The sequence below is a fragment of the Schistocerca americana genome, chromosome 8 (assembly GCF_021461395.2).
Source record: "Schistocerca americana isolate TAMUIC-IGC-003095 chromosome 8, iqSchAmer2.1, whole genome shotgun sequence".
Taxonomy (NCBI): Eukaryota; Metazoa; Arthropoda; class Insecta; order Orthoptera; family Acrididae; genus Schistocerca; species Schistocerca americana.
Genome location: NC_060126.1, coordinates 11,562,715 through 11,588,717, shown reverse-complemented (window position 1 = coordinate 11,588,717; position 26,003 = coordinate 11,562,715).

Sequence of the window (26,003 nt, the reverse complement as noted above, 5' to 3'; positions counted from 1 at the left end):
ATCCCTTGGTCCTTCATATTCACATTGAAACACAGCAGTTGCATCGGAATTATATACAAAATAAACAATGCCGACTTCAGTACAAGAAGACTGACTCTTCTTACTGTCTATAATTTGAGCCTTTTATGTGAGACCAGTTTTAGATTCTGATGCTTCACCTCGGGTTAACTCTATCCCTTGGACATAGATATTGACGATGAAACACAGAAATTGCATCGGAAATAAATACAAAAGGCACGTTGCCGACTTAAGTTAAAGAAGACTGACTCTTCTTCCTGTCTGTGATTTGAGCCTCTTCCGTGAGACCAGTTTTAGATTCCGATGCGTCACTTCAGGTTTATTATATCCCTTTGACCTTCGTATTGACGATGAAACACAGAAATTGCATCCGAATTTAATACAACAGGCACAATGCCCACTTAGGTTTAAGAAGACTGACTGTTCTTACTGTCTATGATTTGAGCCATTCCTGTGAGACCAGTTTTAGATTCCGATGCTTCACATCAAGTTTACTGCTTCCATTGGACCATCATATTAACGATGAAACACTGAAGTGGCATCGGAAATAATTACAAAAGCCACAATGACGACTTAAGTACAAGGAGACTGACTCTTCTTACTGTCTATGATTTGAGCCTTTTATGTCAGACCAGTTTTAGACTCCGATGCTTCAAATCTGGTTTACTGTATCCCTTGGACCTTTATATTATCGATGAAACACTGAAATTGCACTGGAAATAAATACAAGAGGCACAATGCCTACTCACATACAAGAAGACTGACTCTTCTTGCTGGTTATGATTTGAGCCGTCCCCATGAGGCCAGTTTTAGATTCTTAAGCTTCACATCAGGTTTAGTGTATCCCTTGGACCTTCATATTGACGATGAAACACAGAAATTGCATCGTAAATAAATACAAAAGGCACAATGCCGGCATAAGTACAAGAAACTGACTTTTCTTCTGTCTATGATTTCAGCCTTTCCTGTGAGGCCAGTGTTAGATTCCGATGCTTCACCTCTGGCGTACTGTATCCCTTGGACCTTCATATTGACGATGAAACATAAAAATTGCATCGGAATTAAATACAAAAGGCTCAATGCCGACTTAAGTAAAAAGAAGACTGATTCTTCTTATTGTCTGTTATTTTAGCCTTTCCTGTGAGACCAGTTTTAGATTCCGATGCTTCAATTCAGGTTTACTGTATCCCTTGGTCCTTCATATTGACGATGAAACACAGAAATTGCATCGGAAATAAATACAATAGGCACAATGCCGACTTAAGTACAAATAGACAGACGATTCGTACTGTCTATGATTTGAGCCTTTCCTGTGAGACCAGTTTTAGATTCCGATGCTTCACATCAAGTTTACTGTATCCCTTGGACCTTCATATTGACGATGAAACACAGAAGTGGCATCGGAAATAAATACAAACGGCACAATGACGACTTAAGTACAAGGAGTCTGACTCTTCTTGCTGTCTATGATTTGAACCTTTCCTGTGAGGCCAGTTTTAGATTCCGACGCTTCACCTCAGGTTTACTGTATCCCTTGGACCTTCTTGTTGGCGATGAAACACAGTAATTGCATCGGAAATAAATACAAAAGGCACAATGCCGACTTAAGTACAAGAAGACTGACTCTTCTTACTGTCTATGATATGAGCCTTTCCTGTGAGGCCAGTATTAGATTCCAATGCTTCACCTCAGGTTTACTGTATCCCTTGGACCTTCATATTGACGATGAAACACAGACAATTGCAACGGAATTAAATACAAAAGGCACATTGCCGACTTAAGTTATAGAAGACTAACTCCTCTTACTGTCTGTGATTTGCGCCTTCCCTGTGAGACCAGTTTTAGATTCCGATGCTTCACTTCAGGTTTACTGTATAACTTGGAACTCCATATTGACGACGAAACACCGAAATTGCATCGGAATTAAAAATAAAATGCTCAATGCGGACTTAAGTCAAAGAAGACTGATTCTTCTTACTGTCTGTGATTTGAGCCTTTACTGTTTGACCAGATTTAGATTACGATGCTTCACTTCAGGTTTATTGTATCCCTTGGACCTTCATATTGACGATGAAACACAGAAATTGCATCGGCATTAAATACAAAAGGCACAAAGCCAACATAAGTACAAGAAGACTGACTCTTCTTACTGTCTATAATTTGAGCCTTTTATGTGAGACCAGTTTCAGATTCTGATGCTTCACCTCAGGTTCACTGAATCCCTTGGACATAAATATTGACGATGAAACACGGAAATTGCATCGTAAATAAATACAAAAGGCACATTGCCGACTTAAGTTAAAGAAGACTGACTCTTCTTCCTGTCTGTGATTTGAGCCTCTTCTGTGAGACCAGTTTTAGATTCCGATGCTTCACTTCAGGTTTATTTTACCACTTTGACCCTCATATTGACGATGAAATACAGAAATTGCATCCGAATTTAATACAAAAGCACAATGCCGACTTAAGTTAAAGAAGACAGACTCTTCTTACTGTCAATGATTTGAGCCTTTCCCGTGAGGCCAGTATTAGATTCCGATGCTTCACCTCAGGTTTACTGTATCCCTTGGTCCTTCATATTGACGATGAAACACAGACAATTGCCACGGAATTAAATACAAAAGGCACATTGCCGACTGAAGTTAAAGAAGACTAATTCCTCTTACTGTCTGTGATTTGCGCCTTTCCTGTGAGACCAGTTTTAGATTCCGAAGCTTCACTTCAGGTTTACTGTATCCCTTCTGTCTTCATATTGACGATGAAACACAGAAATTGCATCGGAAATAAATACAATAGGCACAATGCCGACTTAGTTACAAAAAGACTGAGTCTTCTTACTGTTTATGATTTGAGCCTTTCCTGTGAGGCCAGTTTTAGAATCCGTTGCTTCGCCTGAGTTTTTCTGTATCCCTTGGACCTTCATATTGACGATGAAACACAGAAATTGCATCGGAATTAAATACAAAAGGCACAATGCCGACTTAAGTTATAGGAGACTGACTCTTCTTACTGTCTGTGATCTGAGGATTTCCTGTGAGACAAGTTTTAGATTCCGATGCTTCACTTAAGGTGTACTGTATCCGTTGGACCTTCATATTGACGATGAAACACAGAAATGGCATCGGAAATAAGTACAAAAGGCACATAGACGACTTAAGTACAAGGAGACTCACTCTTCTTACTGTCTATGATTTGAGCCTTTCCTGTGAGGCCAGTTTTAAATTCTGATGCTTCACCTCAGGTTTACTGTATCCCTTGGACGTTTATATTGACGATGAAAAACTGAAATTGCACTGGAAATTAATACAAGAGGCACAATGCCTACTTACATACAAGAAGACTGACTCTTCTTACTGTCTATGATTTGAGCCTTTCCCGTGAGGCCAGTTTTAGATTCCGATGCTTCACTTCAGGTTTACTGTATCTCTTGGACCTTCATATTGAGGATAAAACACAGAAACTGCATCGTAAATAAATACTAAAGGCACAATGCCGTCTTAAGTACAAGAAGACTGACTTTTCTTACTGTCTATGATTTCAGCCTTTCCTGTGAGGCCAGTTTTAGATTCCGATGCTTCACCTCTGGAGTACTGTATCCCTTGGACCTTCATATTGACGATGAAACACAGAAATTGCATCGGAATTAAATACAAAAGGCTCAATGCCGACTTAAGTAAAAAGAAGACTGATTCTTCTTATTGTCTGTTATTTTAGCCTTTCCTGTGAGACCAGTTTTAGATTCCGATGCTTCAATTCAGGTTTACTGTATCCCTTGGTCCTTCATATTCACATTGAAACACAGAAGTTGCATCGGAACTATATACAAAATAAACAATGCCGACTTCAGTACAAGAAGACTGACTCTTCTTACTGTCTATAATTTAAACCTTTTATGTGAGACCAGTTTTAGATTCTGATGCTTCACCTCGGGTTAACTCTATCCCTTGGACATAGATATTGACGATGAAACACAGAAATTGCATCGGAAATAAATACAAAAGGCACGTTGCCGACTTAAGTTAAAGAAGACTGACTCTTCTTCCTGTCTGTGATTTGAGCCTCTTCCGTGAGACCAGTTTTAGATTCCGATGCGTCACTTCAGGTTTATTATAACCCTTTGACCTTCATATTGACGATGAAACACAGAAATTGCATCCGAATTTAATACAACAGGCACAATGCCCACTTAGGTTTAAGAAGACTGACTGTTCTTACTGTCTATGATTTGAGCCATTCCTGTGAGACCAGTTTTAGATTCCGATGCTTCACATCAAGTTTACTGCTTCCATTGGACCATCATATTGACGATGAAACACTGAAGTGGCATCGGAAATAATTACAAAAGCCACAATGACGACTTAAGTACAAGGAGACTGACTCTTCTTACTGTCTATGATTTGAGCCTTTTATGTCAGACCAGTTTTAGACTCCGATGCTTCAAATCTGGTTTACTGTATCCCTTGGACCTTTATATTATCGATGAAACACTGAAATTGCACTGGATATAAATACAAGAGGCACAATGCCTACTCACATACAAGAAGACTGACTCTTCTTACTGGTTATGATTTGAGCCGTCCCCGTGAGGCCAGTTTTAGATTCTTAAGCTTCACATCAGGTTTAGTGTATCCCTTGGACCTTCATATTGACGATGAAACACAGAAATTGCATCGTAAATAAATACAAAAGGCACAATGCCGGCATAAGTACAAGAAACTGACTTTTCTTCTGTCTATGATTTCAGCCTTTCCTGTGAGGCCAGTTTTAGATTCCGATGCTTCACCTCTGGCGTACTGTATCCCTTGGACCTTCATATTGACGATGAAACAAAAAAATTGCATCGGAATTAAATACAAAAGGCTCAATGCCGACTTAAGTAAAAAGAAGACTGATTCTTCTTATTGTCTGTTATTTTAGCCTTTCCTGTGAGACCAGTTTTAGATTCCGATGCGTCAATTCAGGTTTACTGTATCCCTTGGTCCTTCATATTCACATTGAAACACAGAAGTTGATCGGAATTATATACAAAATTCACAATGCCGACTTCAGTACAAGAAGACTGACTCTTCTTACTGTCTATAATTTGAGCCTTTTATGTGAGACCAGTTTTAGATTCTGATGCTTCACCTCGGGTTTACTCTATCCCTTGGACATACATATTGACGATAAAACACAGAAATTGCATCGGAAGTAAATACAAAAGGCACGTTGCCGACTTAAGTTAAAGAACACTGATTCTTCTTCCTGTCTGTGATTTGAGCCTCTTCTGTGAGACCAGTTTTAGGTTCCGATGCGTCACTTCAGGTTTATTATATCCCTTTGACCTTCATATTGACGATGAAACACAGAAATTGCTTCCGAATTTAATACAACAGGCACAATGCCGACTTAGGTTTAAGAAGACTGACTGTTCTTACTGTCTATGATTTGAGCCATTCCTGTGAGACCAGTTTTAGATCCCGATGCTTCACATCAAGTTTACTGCTTCCATTGGACCATCATATTAACGATGGAACACTGAAATTGCATCGGAAATAATTACAAAAGCCACAATGACGACTTAAGTACAAGGAGACTGACTCTTCTTACTGTCTATGATTTGAGCCTTTTATGTAAGTCCAGTTTTAGATTCCGATGCTGCAAATCTGGTTTACTGTATCCCTTGGACCCTTATATTATCGATGAAACACTGAATTTGCACTGGAAATAAATACAAGAGGCAAAATGAATACCCACATACAAGAAGACTGACTCTTCTTACTGTCTATGATTTGAGCCGTTCCCGTGAGGCCAGTTTTAGATTCTGATGCTTCACATCAGGTTTAGTGTATCCCTTGGACCGTCATATTGACGATGAAACACAGAAATTGCATCGGAAATAAATACAAAAGGCACAATGCCGACATAAGTACAAGAAGACTGACTCTTCTTACTGTCTATGATTTGAGCCTTTCCTGTGAGGCCAGTATTAAATTCCGATGCTTCATCTCAGGTTGACTGTATCCCTTGGACCTTCATAGTGACGATGAAACACAGACAATTGCAACGGAATTAAATACAAAAGGCACATTGCCGACTTAAGTTAAAGAAGACTAACTCCTGCTACTGTCTGTGATTAGCGCCTTTCCTGTAAGACCAGTTTTAGATTCCGATGCTTCACTTCAGGTTTACTGTATCTCTTGGGCCTTCATATTGACGATGAAACACAGAAATTGCATCGGAAATAAATACAATAGGCACAATGCCGACTTAAGTACAAGAAGACTGACTCTTCTTACTGTATATGATTTGAGCCTATCCTGTGAGGCCAGTTTTCGATTCCGATGCTTCACCTCAGTTTTACTGTATCCCTTGGACCTTCATAATGACGATGAAACACAGAATTTGCATGCGAATTTAATACAAAAGGCACATTGTCGACTTAAGTTAAAGAAGACCAACTCCTCTTTCTGACTGTGATTAGCGCCTTTCCTGTGAGACCAGTTTTAGATTCCGATGCTTCACTTCAGGTTTACTGTTTCTCTTGGGCCTTCGTATTGACGATGAAACACAGAAATTGCATCGGAAATAAATACAATAGGCACAATGCCGACTTAAGTACAAGTAGACAGACTATTCTTACTGTCTATGATTTGAGCCTTTCCTGTGAGACCAGTTTTAGATTCCGATGCTTCACATCAAGTTTACTGTATCCCTTGCACCTTCATATTGACGATGAAACACAGAAATGGCATCGGAAATAAATACAAACGGCACAATGACGACTTAAGTACAAGGAGTCTGACTCTTCTTGCTGTCTATGATTTGAGCCTTTCCTGTGAGGCCAGTTCTAGATGTCGATGCTTCACTTCAGGTTTACTGTATCCCTTGGACCTTTATATTGACGATGAAACACTGAAATTGCACTGGAAATTAATACAAGAGGCGTAATGCCTACTTACATACAAGAAGACTGACTCTTCTTACTGTCTATGATTTGAGCCTTTCCCGTGAGGCCAGTTTTAGATTCCGATGCTTCACATCAGGTTTAGTGTATCCCTTGGACCTTGTTATTGACGATGAAACACAGTAATTGCATCGGAAATAAATACAAAAGGCACAATGCCGACTTAAGTACAAGAAGACTGACTCTTCTTACTTTCTATGATATGAGCCTTTCCTGTGAGGCCAGTATTAGATTCCAATGCTTCACCTCAGGTTTACTGTATCCCTTGGACCTTCATATTGACGATGAAACACAGACAATTGCAACGGAATAAAATACAAAAGGCACATTGCCGACTTAAGTTATAGAAGACTAATTCCTCTTACTGTCTGTGATTTGCGCCTTCCCTGTGAGACCAGTTTTAGATTTCGATGCTTCACTTCAGGTTTACTGTATCCCTTGGGCCTTCATATTGACGATGAAACACAGAAATTGCATCAGAAATAATTACAATAGGCACAATGCCGAATTAACTTATAGGAGACTGACTGTTCTTACTGTCTGTGATCTGAGGATTCCCTGTGAGACCAGTTTTCGATTCCGATGCTTCACGTAAGGTGTACTGTATCCCTTGGACCTTCATATTGACGATGAAACACAGAAATTGCATCCAAATTAAATACAAATGGCAAAATGCCGACTTAAGTTAAAGAAGACAGACTGTACTTACTGTCTATGATTTAAGCTTTTCCTGTGAGACCAGTTTTAGATTCCGATGCTTCACCTCAGGTTTACTGTATCCCTTGGACCTTCATACTGAAGATGAAACACAGAAATTGCATAGTAACTAATTACTAAAGTCACAATGCCGGCTTAAGTACAAGAAGACTGACTTTTCTTACTGTCTATGATTTCAACCTTTCCTGTGAGGCCAGTTTTAGATTCCGATGCTTCACCTAAGGTGTACTGTATCCCTTGGACCATCATATTGACGATGAAACACAGAAATTGCATCGGAATTAAATACAAAATGCTCAATGCCGACTTAAGTTAAAGAAGACTGATTCTTCTTACTGTCTGTGATTTGAGCCTCACCTGTGGGACCAGTTTTAGATTCCGATGCTTCACTTCAGGTTTACTGTATCCCTTGGTCCTTCATATTCACATTGAAACACAGAAGTTGCATCGGAATTATATACAAAATTCACAATGCCGACTTAAGTACAAGAAGACTGACTCTTCTTACTGTCAATGTTTAGAGCCTTTCCTGTGAGACCATTTTTAGATTCCGATGCTTCCCTTCAGGTTTACTGTATCCCTTGGACCTTCATATTGATATTGAAACACAGAAATAGCATCGGAATTAAATACAAAAGGCACAAAGCCGACATAAGTACAAGAAGACTGACTCTTCTTACTGCCTTTAATTTGAGCCTTTTATGTGAGACAAGTTTTTGATTCTGATGCTTCACCTCAGGTTTACTGTATCCCTTGGACCTACACATTGACGATGAATTATAGAAATTACATCGGAAATAAATAAAAAAGGCACATTGCCGACTTAAGTTAAAGAAGACTGACTCTTCTTCCTGTCTGTGATTTGAGCCTTTCCTGTGAGAACTGTTTTAGATTCCGATGCTTCACATCAGGTTTACTGCATCCCTTGGCCTTCATATTGACGATGAATCAAAGAAATTGCATCGGAAATTAATACAATAGCTCAATGTCGACTTCAGTACAAGAAGACTGACTCTTCTTACTGTTTATGATTTGAGCCTTTCCTGTGAGGCCAGTTTTAGATTCCGATGATTCACCTCAGGTTTACTGTATCCCTTGGACCTTCATATTGACGATGAAACACAGAAATTACATCGGAAATAAATACAAAAGACACAATGAGGACTTAAGATAAAGAAGACTGACTCTTCTTACTGTCTGTGATTTGAGGATTCCCTGTGAGACCAGTTTTAAATTCCGATGCTTCACTTCAGGTTTACTGCATCCCTTGGGCCTTCATATTGACGACGAAACACAGAAATTGCATCTGAAATAAATACAAAAGCCACAATGCCGACTTAAGTTCGAAAGACAGACTCTTGTTTCTGTCTATGTTTTGAACATTTCGTGTTAGACCAGACTTAGATCCCGATGCTTCACTTCAGGTTTACTGAATCCCTTGGACCTTCTTGTTGACGATGAAACACAGAAATTGCATCGGAATTAAATACGAAAAGCACAATGCCGACTTAAGTACAAGAAGTCTGACTCTTCTTACTGTCTATGATTTGAGCCTCTCCTGCGAGACAAGTTTAGATTCCGATACTTCACTTCAGGATTACTGTATCACTTGGACCTTCTTATTGACGATCAAACACAGATATTGTAACGGAATTGAATACAAAAGGCACACTGCCGACTTAAGTACAAGAGGACTGACTCATCTTATATTCTATGTTTTGAGCCTTTCCTGTGAGACCAGTCTTAGATTCCGATGCTTCACTTCTGGTTTAATATGTCCCTAGGACCTTCTTGTTGACGCTAAAACACAGAAATTGCATCGGAATTAAATACAAAAGGCACAATGCCGACTTAAGTACAAGCGGACTGACTCTTCTTACGTTCTATGATATGAGCCATCCCTGTTAGAAAAGTTTTTGATTCCGTTGCTTCACTTCTGGTTTACTGTATCCCTTGGACCATCTTAATGACGATGAAACACAGAAAATGCATCGGAAATTAATACAAAAGGCACAATGCCGACTTAAGTACAAGAAGACTGACTCTTCTTGCCGTATATGATTTGAGCATTTCCTGTGAGACCAGTTTTAGATTCCGATGCTACACTTCAGATTTACTGTATCCCTTGGACCTTCTTATTGACGATGAAACACAGAAATTGCATCGTATTTAAATACAAAGTGCACCAAGCCGATTTAAGGACAAAAGGACTGTCTCTTCTTACTGTCTATGCTTTGATCATTTCCTGTGAGACCAGTTTCAGATTCCGATGCTTTACTTCAGGTTTACTGTATCCCTAGGATCCTCTTATTGATGATGAAACACAGAAATTGCATCGGAATTAAATACAAATGGCACAATGTCGACTAAAGTACACGAACACTGGTTCTTCTTACTGTCTATGTTTTGAACCTTTCCTGTGAGACCAGTTTTACATTCCGATGCTTTACTTCAGGTTTACTGTATCCCTAGGATCTTCTTATTGACGATGAAACACAGAAACTGCATCGGAATTAAATACAAAATTCACAATGCCGACTTCAGTACAAGAAGACTGACTCTTATAACTGCCAATGTTTTGAGCCTTTCCTGCGAGGCCAGTTTTCGATTCCGATGCTTCACCTCAGGTTTACTGTATCCCTTGGACCTTCATTTTGACGATGAAACAAAGAAATTGCATCGGAATAAAATACAAAAGGCACAATGCCGACTTAAGTACAAAAGGGATGAGTCTTCTTACATTCTATGTTTTGAGACTTTCCAGTGAGACCAGTTTTAGATTCCGATGCTTCACTTCAGGTTTACTGTATCAATTGGACGTTCATATTGACTATGAAACACAGAAATTGCATCGGAATTATATACAAAATGCACAATGCTTACTTAAGTACAATAAGACTGACTCTTCTCACTGTGTATGTTTTGAACCTTTCCTGTGAGAACAGTTTCAGATTCCGATGCTTCACTTCAGGTTTACTGTATCCCTAGGATCTTCTTATTGACGATGAAACACAGAAATTGCATCGGAATTAAATACAAATGGCACAATGTCGACTAAAGTACACGAACACTGGCTCTTCTTACTGTCTATGTTTTGAACCTTTCCTGTGAGAATAGTTTCAGATTCCGATGCTTCACTTCAGGTTTACTGTATCCCTTAGACCGTCATATTGACTATAAACCACAGAAACTGCGTCGGAATTAAATACAAAATGCACAATGCCGATGTAAGTACAAGAAGACTGAGTCTTCTTCCTGTATATGCTTGTAGCCTTTCCTGTGAGACCAGTTTTTCATTCCGATGCTTCCCTTCAGGTTTACTGAATGCCTTGGACCTTCTTGTTGACGATGAAACACAGAAAATGCATCGGCTTTAAATACAAATGGCACAATCCCGACTTATGTACAAGAGGACTAACTCTTCCTACATTCTATGATTTGAGCCTTTCCTGTGAGACTAGTTTAAGATTCCGGTGCTTTCCTTCAGAATTACTGTACCCCTTAGACCTTCGTAGTGACGATGAAACACAGAAATTGCATTGGAATTAAATACAAATGGCACAATGCTGACTTAAGTACAATAAGACTGACTCTTCTCACTGTGTATGTTTGAACCTTTCCTGTTAAACCAAATTTTGATTCCGATGCTTCACTTTAGGTTTACTGCATCCCTTGGACCTTCTTATTGACGATGAAACACAGAAATTGCATGGGAATTAAATACAAAAGTCACAGTGCCGATTTAATTACAAGTGGCCTGACCCTTCTTACATTCTATGATTTGAGCCTCTCCTGTGAGACCAGTTTTAGATTGCGATGCTTCACTTCAGATTTACTGTATCCCTTGATTATTCTTATTGACGATGAAACACAGAAATTGCATCGGAATTAAATGCAAAAGGCACAATTCCGACTTAAGTACAAGAAGATTGACTCTTCTTACTGTCTATGTTTGAACCTTTCTTGTTAGACCAGTTTTAGATTCCGACGCTTCCCTTCAGGTTTACTGTATCCCTTGGACTTTCTTATTGACGATAAAACATAGAAATTGCATCGGAATGAAATACAAAAAGCACAATGCCGACTTAGGTACAAGAAGTCTGACACTTCTTACCGTCTATGTTTTGAACCTTTCCTGTGAGACCAGTTATAGATTCCGATGCTTCACTTCAGGTTCACTGTATCCCTATGACCTTCATATTGACGATGAAACACAGAAATTGCATCGGAATTAATACAAAAGGCACAATGCCGACTTAATTACAAGAGACCTGATACTTCTTACATTCTATGATTTGAGCCTTTCTTGTGAGACCACTTTTAGATTCCGATGCTTCACGTCAGGTTTACTGTATCTCTTGGACATTCTTATTGACGATGAAACACAGAAATTTCATCGGAATTAAATACAAAAGGCACAATTTCGACTAAAGTACAAGAACACTGGCTTTCCTTACTGTCTATGCTTTGAACCTTTCCTGTGAGACCAGTTTTAGATTCCGATGCTTCACTTCAGGTTTACTGTATCCTTTAGACCGTCATATTGACGATGAAACACAGAAATTGCATCGGAATTAAATACTGAAAGCACAATGTCGACTTAAGTACAAGAAGACTTTCTCTTCTTACTGAATATGTTTTAAGCCTTTCTTATGAGACCAGTTTTAGATTCCGTTGCTTCACTTCAGGTTTACTGTATTCCTTGGACGTTCATATTGACTATGAAACACAGAAATTGCTTCGGATTAAAATACAAAATGCACAATGGCGATGTAAGTACAAGAAGACTGAGTCTTCTTCCTGTATATGATTGGAGCCTTTCCTGTGAGACCAGGTTTTGATTCTGATGCTTCACTTCAGATTTACTGTATCCCCTGGGCCATTCATATTGACGATGAAACACAGAAATTGCATCGGAATTAATACAAAAGGCACAATGCCGACTTAATTACAAGAGACCTGATACTTCTTACATTCTATGATTTGAGCCTTTCTTGTGAGACCACTTTTAGATTCCGATGCTTCACTTCAGGTTTACTGTATCCCTTACACCTTCTTACTGACGATGAAGCACAGAAATTGCATCGGAAATAAATACAAAATGCACAATGCCGACTTAAGTACAAGAAGACTGTCTCTTTATACAGTCTATTATTTGAACCTTTCCTGCGAGACCAGTTGTAGATTCCGATGTTTCACCTCAGGTTTAATGTATCACTAGGACCTTCATATTGACGATGAAACACAGAAATTGCATCGGAAATAAACGCAAATGGCACAATGCCAACTTAAGTTAAAGAAGAGTGACTCTTCTTCCTGTCTGGGATTTGAGCCTTTCCTGTGAGGCCAGTTTTCGATTCCGATGCTTTACTTCAGGTTTACTGTATCCCTTGGAAATTCATATTGACGATGAAACACAGAAATTGCATCGGAATTGAATACAAACTCACGATGTCGACTTAAGTACAAGAAGACTGGCTCTTCACACTGTCTATGTTTTCAGCATTTCCTGTGAGACCAGATTTAGATTCCGATGCTTCACTTCAGGTTTACTGTACCCCTTGGACGTTCATATTGATTATGAAACACAGAAATTGCATCGCAGTTAAATACAAAATTCTCGATGCCGATGTAAGTACAAGAAGACTGAGTCTTCTTCCAGTATATGCTTTGAGGCATTCCTGTGAGACCAGTTTTAGAATCCGATGCTTCACTTCAGGTTTACTGTATCCCTTGGACCTTCTTATTGACGATGAAACACAGTAATTGCATCGGAATCAAATACAAAAGGCACAATTCCGACTTAAGTTCGAGAGACAGACACTTGTTTCTGTCTATGTTTTGAACACTTCGTGTTAGACCAGATTTAGATCCCGATGCTTCACTTCAGGTTTACTGAATCCCTTGGACCTTCTTGTTGACGATGAAATACAGAAATTGCATCGGAATTAAATACGAAAAGCACAATGCCGACTTAAGTACAAGAAGTCTGACTCTTCTTACTGTCTATGATTTGAGCCTCTCCTGTGAGACAAGTTTTAGATTCCGATACTTCACTTCAGGATTACTGTATCACTTGGACCTTCTTATTGACGATGAAACACAGATATTGTAACGGAATTGAATACAAAAGGCACACTGCCGACTTAAGTACAAGAGGACTGACTCATCTTATATTCTATGTTTTGAGCCTTTCCTGTGAGACCAGTCTTAGATTCCGATGCTTCACTTCTGGTTTACTTTGTCCCTAGGACCTTCTTGTTGACGCTAAAACACAGAAATTGCATCGGAATTAAATACAAAAGGCACAATGCCGACTTAAGTACAAGCGGACTGACTCTTCTTACGTTCTATGATTTGAGCCATTCCTGTAAGACCAGTTTTTGATTCCGTTGCTTCACTTCTGGTTTACTTTATCCCTTGGACCATCTTATTGACGATGAAACACAGAAAATGCATCGGAATTTAATACAAAAGGCACAATGTCGACTAAAGTACACGAACACTGGCTCTTCTCACATTATATGATTTGAGCCTTTCTTGTGAGACCAGTTTAAGATTCGATGCTTCACTTCAGGTTTACTGTATCAATTGGACGTTCATATTGACTATGAAACACAGAAATTGCATCAGAATTAAATACAAAATGCACAATGCCGATGTAAGTACAAGAAGGCTGAGTGTTCTTCCAGTATATGTTTTGAGCCTTTCCTGTGAGACCAGTTTTAGATTCCGATACTTCACTTTTGATTTACTGTATCCCTTGGTCCTTCATATTGACGATGCAACACAGAAATTGCATCGGAATTAAATACAAATTGCACAAAGTCGACTAAAGTACAAGAACACTGGCTCTTCTTACTGTCTATGTTTTGAACCTTTCCTGTGAGAACAGTTTCAGATTCCGATGCTTCACTTCAGGTTTACTGTATCCCTTAGACCGTCATATTGACTATAAACCACAGAAACTGCATCGGAATTAAATACAAAATGCACAATGCCGATGTAAGTACAAGAAGACTGAGTCTTCTTCCTGTATATGCTTGTAGCCTTTCCTGTGAGACCAGTTTTTCATTCCGATGCTTCACTTCAGGTTTACTGAATGCCTTGGACCTTCTTGTTGACGATGAAACACAGAAAATGCATCGGATTTAAATACAAATGGCACAATCCCGACTTATGTACAAGAGGACAAACTCTTCCTACATTCTATGATTTGAGCCTTTCCTGTGAGACTAGTTTAAGATTCCCGTGCATTCCTTCAGGATTACTGTACCCCTTAGACCTTCGTAGTGACGATGAAACACAGAAATTGCATTGGAATTAAATGCAAAAGGCACAGTGCCGATTTAATTACAAGTGGCCTGACCCTTCTTACATTCTATGATTTGAGCCTCTCGTGTGAGACAAGTTTTAGATTGCGATGCTTCACTTCAGGTTTACTGTATCCCTTGGACATTCTTATTGACGATGAAACACAGAAATTGCATCGGAATTAAATGCAAAAGGCACAATTCCGACTTAAGTACAAGAAGATTGACTCTTCTCACTGTCTATGTTTGAACCTTTCTTCTCAGACCAGTTTTAGATTCCGACGCTTCACTTCAGGTTTACTGTATCCCTTGGACTTTCTTATTGACGATAAAACATAGAAATTGCATCGGAATGAAATACAAAAAACACAATGCCGACTTAGGTACAAGAAGTCCGACTCTTCTTACCGTCTATGATTTGAAACTTTCCTGTGAGACCAGTTATAGTTTCCGATGCTTCACTTCAGGTTCACTGTATCCCTATGACCTTCATATTGACGATGAAACACAGAAATTGCATCGGAATTTAATACAAAAGGCACAATGCCGACTTAATTACAAGAGGCCTGACACTTCTTACATTCTATGATTTGAGCCTTTCTTGTGAGACCACTTTTAGATTCCGATGCTTCACGTCAGGTTTACTGTATCTCTTGGACCTTCTTATTGACGATGAAACACAGAAATTTCATCGGAATTAAATACAAAAGGCACAATTTCGACTAAAGTACAAGAACACTTTCTTTCCTTACTGTCTATGCTTTGAACCTTTCCTGTGAGACCAGTTTTAGATACCGATGCTTTACTTCAGGTTTACTGTATCCTTTAGACCGTCATATTGACGATGAAACACAGAAATTGCATCGGAATTAAATACAGAAAGCACAATTTTGACTTAAGTACAAGAAGACTGGCTCTTCTTACTGTATATGTTTTAAGCCTTTCTTATGAGACCAGTTTTAGATTCCGTTGCTTCACTTCAGGTTTACTGTATTCCTTGGACGTTCATATTGACTATGAAACACAGAAATTGCTTCGGAATTAAATACAAAATGCACAATGGTGATGTAAGTACAAGAAGACTGAGTCTTCTTCCTGTATATGATTGGAGCCTTTCCTGTGAGACTAGGTTTTGGTTCTGATGCTTCACTTCAGATTTACTGTATCCCCTGGGCCATTCATATTGACGATGAAACACAGAAATTGCATTGGAATTAAATACAAAAGGCACAATGCTGACATAAGCACAAGAAGTCTGACTCTTCTTACTGTCTATGATTTGAACCTTTCCTGTGAGACTAGTTTTAGAATTCGATGCTTCACTTCAGGTTTACTGTATCCCTGGGACCGTCTTATTGACGATGAAGCACAGAAATTGCATCGGAAATAAGTACAAAATGCACAATGCCGACTTAAGTACAAGAAGACTGTCTCTTTATACAGTCTATGTTTTGAACCTTTCCTGCGAGACCAGTTTTAGATTCCGATGCTTCACTTCAGGTTTACTGTATCACTTGACCTTCTTATTGACGATGAAACACAGAAATTGCATCGGAATTAAATACAAATGGCACATCGTCGACTAAAGTACATGAACACTGGCTCTTCTTACTGTCTATGATTTGAACCTTTCCTGTGAGACCAGTTTTAGATTCCGATGATTCACCTCAGGTTTACTGTATCCCTTGGATCTTCTTATTGACGATGAAACACAGAAAATGCATCGGTATTAAATACAAAAAGCACAATACCGACTTAAATATAAGAATACTGACTCTTCTTCCATTCTATGATTTAAGCCTTTCCTGTGAGACCAGTTTTGGATTCCGATGTTTTACTTCAGGTTTACTGTATCCCTTGGACCTTCTTATTGTCGATGAAACACAGAAATTGCATCGGAATTAAATACTAAACGCACAATGTCGACTTAAGTACAGGAAGACTGGCTCTTCTTACTGTCTATGTTTTCAGGCTTTCCTATTAGACCAGTTTTAGATTCCGTTGCTTCACTTCAGGTTAACTGTATCTGTTGGACCTTCTCATTGACGATGAAACACAGATATTGCTTCGGAATTAAATACAAAAGGCACAATGTCGACTAAAGTACAGGAACACTGGCTTTCCTTACTGTCTATGTTTTGAACCGTTTCTGTGAGACCAGTTTTAGCTTCCGATGCTTCACTTCAGGTTTACTGTATCAGTTAGACCGTCATATTGACGAAGAAACACAGAAATTGCATCGGAATTAAATTCAAAACGCACAATGTCGACTTAAGTACAAGAAGACTGGCTCTTCTTACTGTCTATGTTTTCAGCCTTTCCTATGACACCAGTTTTAGATTTCGATGCTTCACTTCAGGTTTACTGTATTCCTTGGACGTTCATATTGACTGTGAAACACAGAAATTGCATCGAAATTAAATACAAATGCACATTGGCGGTGTAAGTACCAGAAGACTGAGTCTTCTTCCTGTATATGTTTGGAGCCTTTCCTGTGAGTCCAGTTTTTGATTCCGATGCATCACTACAGGTTTGCTGTATCCCTTGGACCTTCATATTGACGATGAAACACACAAATTGCATCGGAATTAAGGGGCTCTGGAACGCCCTATACTTGCAATGTTAAAATAACGGTTATAAATTACATCTTTCCTCACAAAGTATTTGAGGTAGGATGTTGAACTTTTTACAGATTATTTATTGGAATATGGGCTACAACATAACACAGGGCTTTTTCAAAATTTTAGTTCAGTTATTAAAGATGATTTTTTTTCAATTGTAATGAAAATTCACAACATTTTTTTGCAATTTTTTATTTATATATTCAAAACTATACAGTTTTTTGGAAAAAGGCTGTGTTAAATTATGCAGAAGGTACTGTGTAACATTTACTGAAAGTTTGAAACAAATATGTTTGGAAGATCCTTAGAAAACATGTAATTAGTATGAGAAAATAAAAGTTTTGGGAATCGAGCGACAAAGATTGGATTAAGTTTTTAGTGCATTCCAGGTCCATAGGGTGGATTATCTTCATCCTCTGCAAACTCCTCCTCCAACTTCCTCTTGTTCTTCCTCCTGTTTACTCTTGCTTGTATTTCTAGACTCTTTACAGCCCTGTCTGCAGCCCGAAGGCGTTCCTTGTCGAAAGCAAGCATCGCTCGTTGTTGTGTTCGTAGATTTTGCTACCATTTTCTTCAGTTGCAGTTACTGCAACACTGTTCCCAAACGTGGTCATGTATGAACACTTATCACATTTCAGTTGTATTTCACTAGCAAGTCCTACATGCTTTATTATGGACAGTTCCAGACCAACTTCACTACAATGAATACATCTTACACAGTTTGAAAAAATTCCTTTGAGAACCGACATATCAAATATTTCATTCACATCCGATTCGCCCATAAAACATTCATAGTTTTCTCTCATTGAACTTAGCTTCTTCTGTGAAGTATTTTCTATCACACTTTGACTGCTATGGGCAGGTGTACTTGAGAGGTTAGGTTCACTCACTTGGTTATCGTCTTTATTGTTTACAGTAATAACACATACCTTTGGCTTTCCAACATTTCTCCTTTTCTTAAAAGCCTTCAGAGGATTTCTAATAACTTTACTTTTACTCATTATTGTACTTCAACAAAACAGAGACTCAAGAAACAGAATTAATTACGAATATTTTCGCGATAACGACAGAGTAAATAAACATGAAACAATCGACAAGCTCACCAGCGATATATATTGAACCATCACAGGTTAGCCACAACACATACTTTATCTCACATCACTAAAATGTACCTGATGAACACGGACGTTGATAATAACACCATTTGACGGCAGTTTAACAGCGCCACAGTGGATCACGCCCATGTAGAACACATTTCAAAAAAAATTTAAAAATAGTTGTAGTATTCCGAATTGAATAAATTATATAGCTATAATAAGGTAGTAGTCGGCAGGTTCAGAAACCGCAAAAAAGTAAAAATTGAACTTATCATGATTTTGAGCATTTCCGGAGCCCCTTAAATACTAAAGCCACAATGCCGACTTAAGTACTAGAGGTCTGACTCTCCTTACATTCTATGTTTTGAACCTTTCCTGTGAGACCAGTTTTAGATTCCGATGCTTCACTTCAGGTTTACTGTATCCCTCGGACCTTCTAATTGACGGTGAAACACAGAAATTGCATCGGAATTTAATACAAAAGGCACAATGCCGACTTAAGTACAAGAAGTCTGACTCTTGTTACTGTCTATGATTTGAATCATTCCTGTGAGACCAGTTTTAGATTCCGATGCCTCACTTCAGGTTTACTGTATCCCGTGGCCCTTCTTATTGACGATGACACACAGAAATTGCATCAGAATTAAATACAAAAGGCACAATGCCGACTTAAGTACAAGAGGACTGACTCATCTTACATTCTATATTTTCAGCCTTTCCTGTGAGACCAGTTTTAGTTTCCGATGCTTCACTTCAGGTTTACTGTGTCCGTTGGACCTCCTTATTGACGATGAAACACAGAAATTGCATCGGAATTAAATACAAAAGGCAAAATACCGAATTAAGTACAAGAGGACTGACTCTCCTTACATTCTATGATTTGAGCCTTTCCTGTCAGACCAGTTTTACATTCCGATGCTTCACTTCAGGTTTACTGTATCCCTCGGACATTTCTTATTGACGATGAAACACAGTAATTGCATAGGAAAAAAATACAAAATGCACAATGCCGACTTAAGTACAAGAAGACTGACTCTTCTTACCGTCTATGATTTGAGCCTTTCCTGTGAGCCCAGTTTTAGTTTCCGATTCTTCACCTCAGGTTTACTGTATCACTTGGACCTTCATATTGACGATGAAACACAGAAATTGCATCGGAAATAAATTCAAAAGGCACAATGATGACTTAAGTACAAGAAGACTGACTCTTCTCACTGTCTTTGATTTGAGCCTTTCCTGTGAGACCAGTTTTAGATTCCGATGCTTCACTTCCGGTTTACTGTATCCCTTGGACCATCATATTAACGATGACCACAGAAATTGCAACGGAAATAAATACAAAAGGCACAATTCCGTCTTAAGTACAAGAAGACTGACTCTTCTTACTGTCTTTGATTTGAGCCTTTCCTGTGAGACCAGTTTTAGATTCGGATGCTTCACTTCAGGTTTACTGTATCCCTTGGACCTTCATATTGACGATGAAACAGAGAAATTGCATCGGAAATAAATACAAAAGGCACAATTGCGACTTAAGTATAAGAAGATTGACTCTTCTTACTGTCTATGATTTGAGCCTTTCCTGTGAGACCAGGCTTAGATTCCGATGCTTCACTTCAGGTTTACCGTATCCCTTGGACCTTCATATTGACGATGAAACACAGATATTGCATCGGGAAAAATTCAAAAGGCTCAATGCCGACTTAAGTACAAGAAATTTGACTCCTCTGACTGTCTATGGTTTGAGCCTTTCCTGTGAGAACAGTTTTAGACTCCCTTGCTACACTTCAGGTTTACTGTATCCCTTGGTCCTTCATATTCGCGCTTAAACACAGAAATTGCATCGGAATTAAATACAAAATTCACAATGCCGACTTTAGTACAAGAAGACGGACTCTTCTTACAGTCTATGTTTTGAGCCTTTCCTGTGAGAGCAGTTTTCGATTCCGATGCATCACTTCAGGTTAACTGTATCCCTTGGTCCCTCACATTGTTGATGAAACACAAGAATTGCATCGGAAATAAATACAAAAGGCCAATGCCGACTTAAGTACTAGAGGACTGACTCTTCTTACTGTCTATGACTTGAGCCCTTTCTATGAGACCAGTTTTAGATTCTGATACTTTACCTCAGGTTTACTGTATCCCTTTGACCTTCATGTTGACGATGAAACACAGAAATTGCATCGGAATTAAATACAAAAGGCACAATGCCGACTTAAGTTAAAGAAGACTGACTCTTCTTCCTGTTTGTGATTTGAGCCAGTCCTGTGAGAACAGTTTTAGATTCGGATGCTTCACTTCGGGTTTATTGTATCCCGTGGACCTTCATATTGACGATGAAACACAGAAATGGCATCGGAAATAATTACAAAAGGCACAATGCCGACTTAAGTACAAGAAGACTGACTATTCTTACTGTCTATGATTTGAGCCTTTCCTCTGAGGCCAGTTTTAGATTCCGATGCTTCACCTCAGGTTTACTGTATGCCCTGGACCTTCATATTGACGATCAAACACAGACATTGCATCGGAAATATATACAAAAGGCACAATGCCTACTTAAATACAAGAAGACTGACTCTTCTTACTGTCTATGAATTGAGCGATTCCTGTGAGACTAGTTTTAGATTCCGATGGTTCACCTCAGGTTTACTGTATCCCTTGGATCTTCATTTTGACGATAAGGCACAAAAATTCCATCGGAATTAAATACAAAAGGCACAATGCCGACTTACGTTAAAAAAGACTGACTCTTCTTACTGTCTGTGATTTGAGTTTTTCCTGTGAGAGCAGTATAAGATTCCGATGCTTTACTCCAGGTTTACTGTATCCCTTGGATCTTCATATTAACGATGAAACACAGAAATTGCATCGGCATTAAATACAAAAGGCACAATGCCGACTTAAGTTTAAGAAGACTGACTCTTCTTACTGTCGGTGATTTGAGCCTTTCCTGTGAGACCAGTTTTAGATTCCGATGCTTTACCTCAGGTTTACTGTATCCCTTGGATCTTCATATTGACGATAAAGCACAGAAATTGCATCGGAATTAAATACAAAAGACACAATGAAGACTTAAGTTAAAAAAGGCTGACACTTCTTACTGTCTGTGATTTGAGCCTTTCCTGTGAGAGCAGTTTTAGATTCCAATGTTTAACTTCAGGTTTACTGTATCCCTAGGGCCATCATTTTGACGATGAATCAGAGAAATTGCATCGGAAATAAATACAAAAGGCTCAATGCCGACTGAAGTTAAAGAAGACTGATTCTTCTTACTGTCTGTGATTTGAGCCTTTCCTGTGAGACCAGTTTTAGATTCCGATGCTTCACTTCAGCTTTACTGTATCCCTTGGGCCTTCATATTGACGATGAAACACAGAAATTGCATCGGAATTAAATACAAAAGGCAAAATACCGAATTATGTACAAGAGGACTGACTCTTCTTACATTCTATGATTTGAGCCTTTCCTGTTAGACCAGTTTTACATTCCGATGCTTCACTTCAGGCTTACTGTATCCCATGGTGCTTCACATTCGCGCTTAAACACAGAAATTGCATCGGAATTTAATACAAAATTCACAATGCCGACTTAAGTACAAGAAGACGGACTTCTTACAGTCTATGTTTTGAGCCTTTCCTGTGAGACCAGTTTTAGATTCCGACGCTTCACTTCAGGTTTACTGTATCCCTTGGGCCTTCATAATGACGATGAAACACAAGTATTGCATCGGAAATAAATACAAAAGGCCAATGCCGACTTAAGTACAAGAAGACTGACTATTCTTACTGTCTATGATTTGAGCCTTTCCTGTGAGGCCAGTTTTAGATTCCGATGCTTCACCTCAGGTTTACTGTATGCCCTGGACCTTCATATTGACGATGAAACACAGAAATTGCATCGGAAATATATACAAAAGGCAAATGCCTACTTAAATACAAGAAGACTGACTCTTTTTATTGTCTATGAATTGAGCGATTCCTGTGAGACTAGTTTTAGATTCCGATGTTTCACATGAGGTTTACTGTTTCCCTTGGTCCTTCATATTGACGATGAAACACAAGAATTGCATCGGAAATAAATACAAAAGGCTCAATGCCGACTTGAGTACAAGAAGCCCGACTCTTCTTATTGTCCATGATTTTAGCCTTTCCTGTGAGGCCAGTTTTAGATTCCGATGCTTCACCTCAGGTTTACTGTATCCCTTGGACATTCATATTGTCGATGAAACACAGAAATTGCACCGGAATTAAAGACAAAAGGCACAATTTCGACTTAAGTCAAAGAAGACTGATTCTTCTTACTGTCTGTGATTTGATCCTTTCCTGTGAGACCAGTTTTAGATTCCGATGCTTCACATCAGGTTTACTGTATCCCTTAGACCTTTATATTGACGATGAAGCACAGAAATTGCATCGGAATTAAATACAAAAGGCACAATGCCGACTTAAGTTAAGGAAGACTGACTCCTCTTACTGTCTGTGATTTGAGCCTTTCCTGTGAGACCAGTTTTAGATTCCGATGCTTCACTTCAGCATTACTGTATCCCTTGGACCTTCATATTGACGATAACACAAAAATTGAATCGGAAATAATTACAAAAGGCACAATGCCGACTTACGTACAAGAAGACTGACTCTCCTTACTGTCTATGGTATGAGCCTTTCCTGTGAGGCCAGTTTTAGATTCCGATGATTACCTCAGGTTTACTGTATCCCTTAGACCTTTATATTGACGATGAAACACTGAAATTGCTCTGGAAATAAATACAAGAGGCACAATGCCTACTTACATACAAGAAGACTGATTCTTCTTACTGTCTATGATTTGAGCCTTTCCCGTGAGGCCAGTTTTAGATTTCGATGCTTCACATCAGGTTTAGTGTATCCCTTGGACCTTCATATTGACGATGAAACTCGGAAATTGCATCGGTAGTAAATACAAAAGGCACAATGCCGACTTAGGTACAAGAAGACTGACTCTTCTTACTGTCTATGATTTGAGCCTTTCCTGTGAGGCCAGTATTAGATTCCAATGCTTCACCTCAGGTTTGCTGTATCCCTTGGACCTTCATATTGACGATGAAACACAGACAATTGCAACGGAATTAAATACAAAAGGCACATTGTCCACTTAAGTTAAAGAAGACTAACTCCTCTTACTGTCTGTGATTTGCGTCTTTCCTGTGAGACCAGTTTTAGATTCCGATGCTTCACTTCAGGTTTACTGTATCCCTTGTCCCTTCATATTGACGATGAGACACAGAAATTGCATCGGAAATAAATACAATAGGCACAATGCCGACTTAAGTACAAGGAGACTGACTCTTCTTACTGTTTATGATTTGAGCCTTTCCTGTGAGGCTAGTTTTAGATTCCGATGCTTCACCTCAGTTTTACTGTATCCCTTGGACCTTCATATTGATGATGTAACACAGAAATTGCATCCGAATTTAATACAAAAGGCACAATGCCGACTTAAGTTAAAGAAGACTGACTGTTCTTACTGTCTATGATTTGAGACTATCCTGTGAGACCAGTTTTAGATTCCGGTGCTTCACATCAAGTTTACTGTGTCCGTGGACCTTCATATTGACGATGAAACACAGAAATGGCATCGGAAATAAATACAAAAGGCACAATGACGACTTAAGTACAAGGAGACTGACTCTTCTTACTGTCTATGATTTGAGCCTTTCCTGTGAGGCCAGTTTTGGATTCCGATGCTTCAACTCAGGTTTACTGTATCACTTGGACCTTAATAATGACGATGAAACACTGAAATTGCACTGGAAATTAGTACAAGAGGCACATGGCCTACTTACGCACAAGAAGACTGACTCTTCTTACTGTCTATGATTTGAGCCTTTTCCGTGAGGCCAGTTTTAGATTCCGATGCTTCACATCAGGTTTAGTGTATCCCTTGGACCTTCATATTGACGATGAAACACAGAAATTGCATCGGAAATAAATACAAAAGGCACAATGCCGACTTAAGTACAAGAAGACTGTCTCTCCTTACTGTCTATGATTTGAGCTTTTCCTGTGTGGATAGTATTAGATTCCAAAGCTTCACCTCAGGTTTACTGTATCCCTTGGACCTTCATATTGACGATGAAACACAGACAATTGCAACGGAATTAAATACAAAACTCACAATGCCGACTTACGTTAAAGAAGACTAACTCCTCTTACTCTCTGTGATTTGCGCGTTTCCTGTGAGACCAGTTTTAGATTCTGATGCTTCACTTCAGGTTTACTGTATCCGTTGGGCCTTCATATTGACGATGAAACACTGAAAATGCATCGGAAATAAATACAAAAGGCACATTGCCGACTTAAGTTAAAAAAGACTGAGTCTTCTTCCTGTCTGTGATTTGAGCCTCTTCTGTGAGACCAGTTTTAGGTTCCGATGCTTCACTTCACGTTTATTATACCCCTTTGACCTTCATATTGACGATGAAACACAGAAATTGCATCCGAATTTAATACAAAAGGCTCAATGAAGACTTAAGTTAAAGAAGACTGACTTTTCTTACTGTCTATGTTTTGAGTCTTTCCTGTGAGACCAGCTTTAGATTCCGATGCTTCATATCTAGTTTTCTGTATCCCTTGGACCTTCATATTAACGATGAAACACAGAAATGGCATCGGAAATAATTACAAAAGGCACGATGACAACTTAAGTACAAGGAGACTGACCCTTCTTACTGGCTATGATTTGAGCCTTTCCTGTGAGGCCAGTTTTAGATTCCGATGCTTCACCTCAGGTTTACTGTATCCCTTGGACCTTTATATTGACGATGAAACACTGAAATTGCACTGGAAATAAATACAAGAGGCACAATGCCCACTTACATACAAGAAGACTGACTCTTCTTACTGTCAATGATTTGAGCCTTTCCCGTGAGGCCAGTTTTCGATTCCGATGCTTCACATCAGGTTTAGTGTACCCCTTGGACCTTCATATTGACGATGAAACACAGAAATTGCATCGGTAATAAATACAAACGGCACAATGCCGACTTAAGTACAAGAAGACTGACTCTTCTTACTGTCAATGATTTGAGCCCTCCTGTGAGGCCAGTATTAGATTCCGATGCTTCACCTCAGGTTTACTGTATCCCTTGGACCTTCATATTGACGATGAAACACAGTCAATTGCAACGGAATTAAATACAAAAGGCACATACCCGACTTAAGTTAAAGAAGACTAACTCCTCTTCCTGTCTGTGATTTGCGTCTTTCCTGTGAGACCAGTTTTAGATTCCGATGCTTCACATCAGGATTAC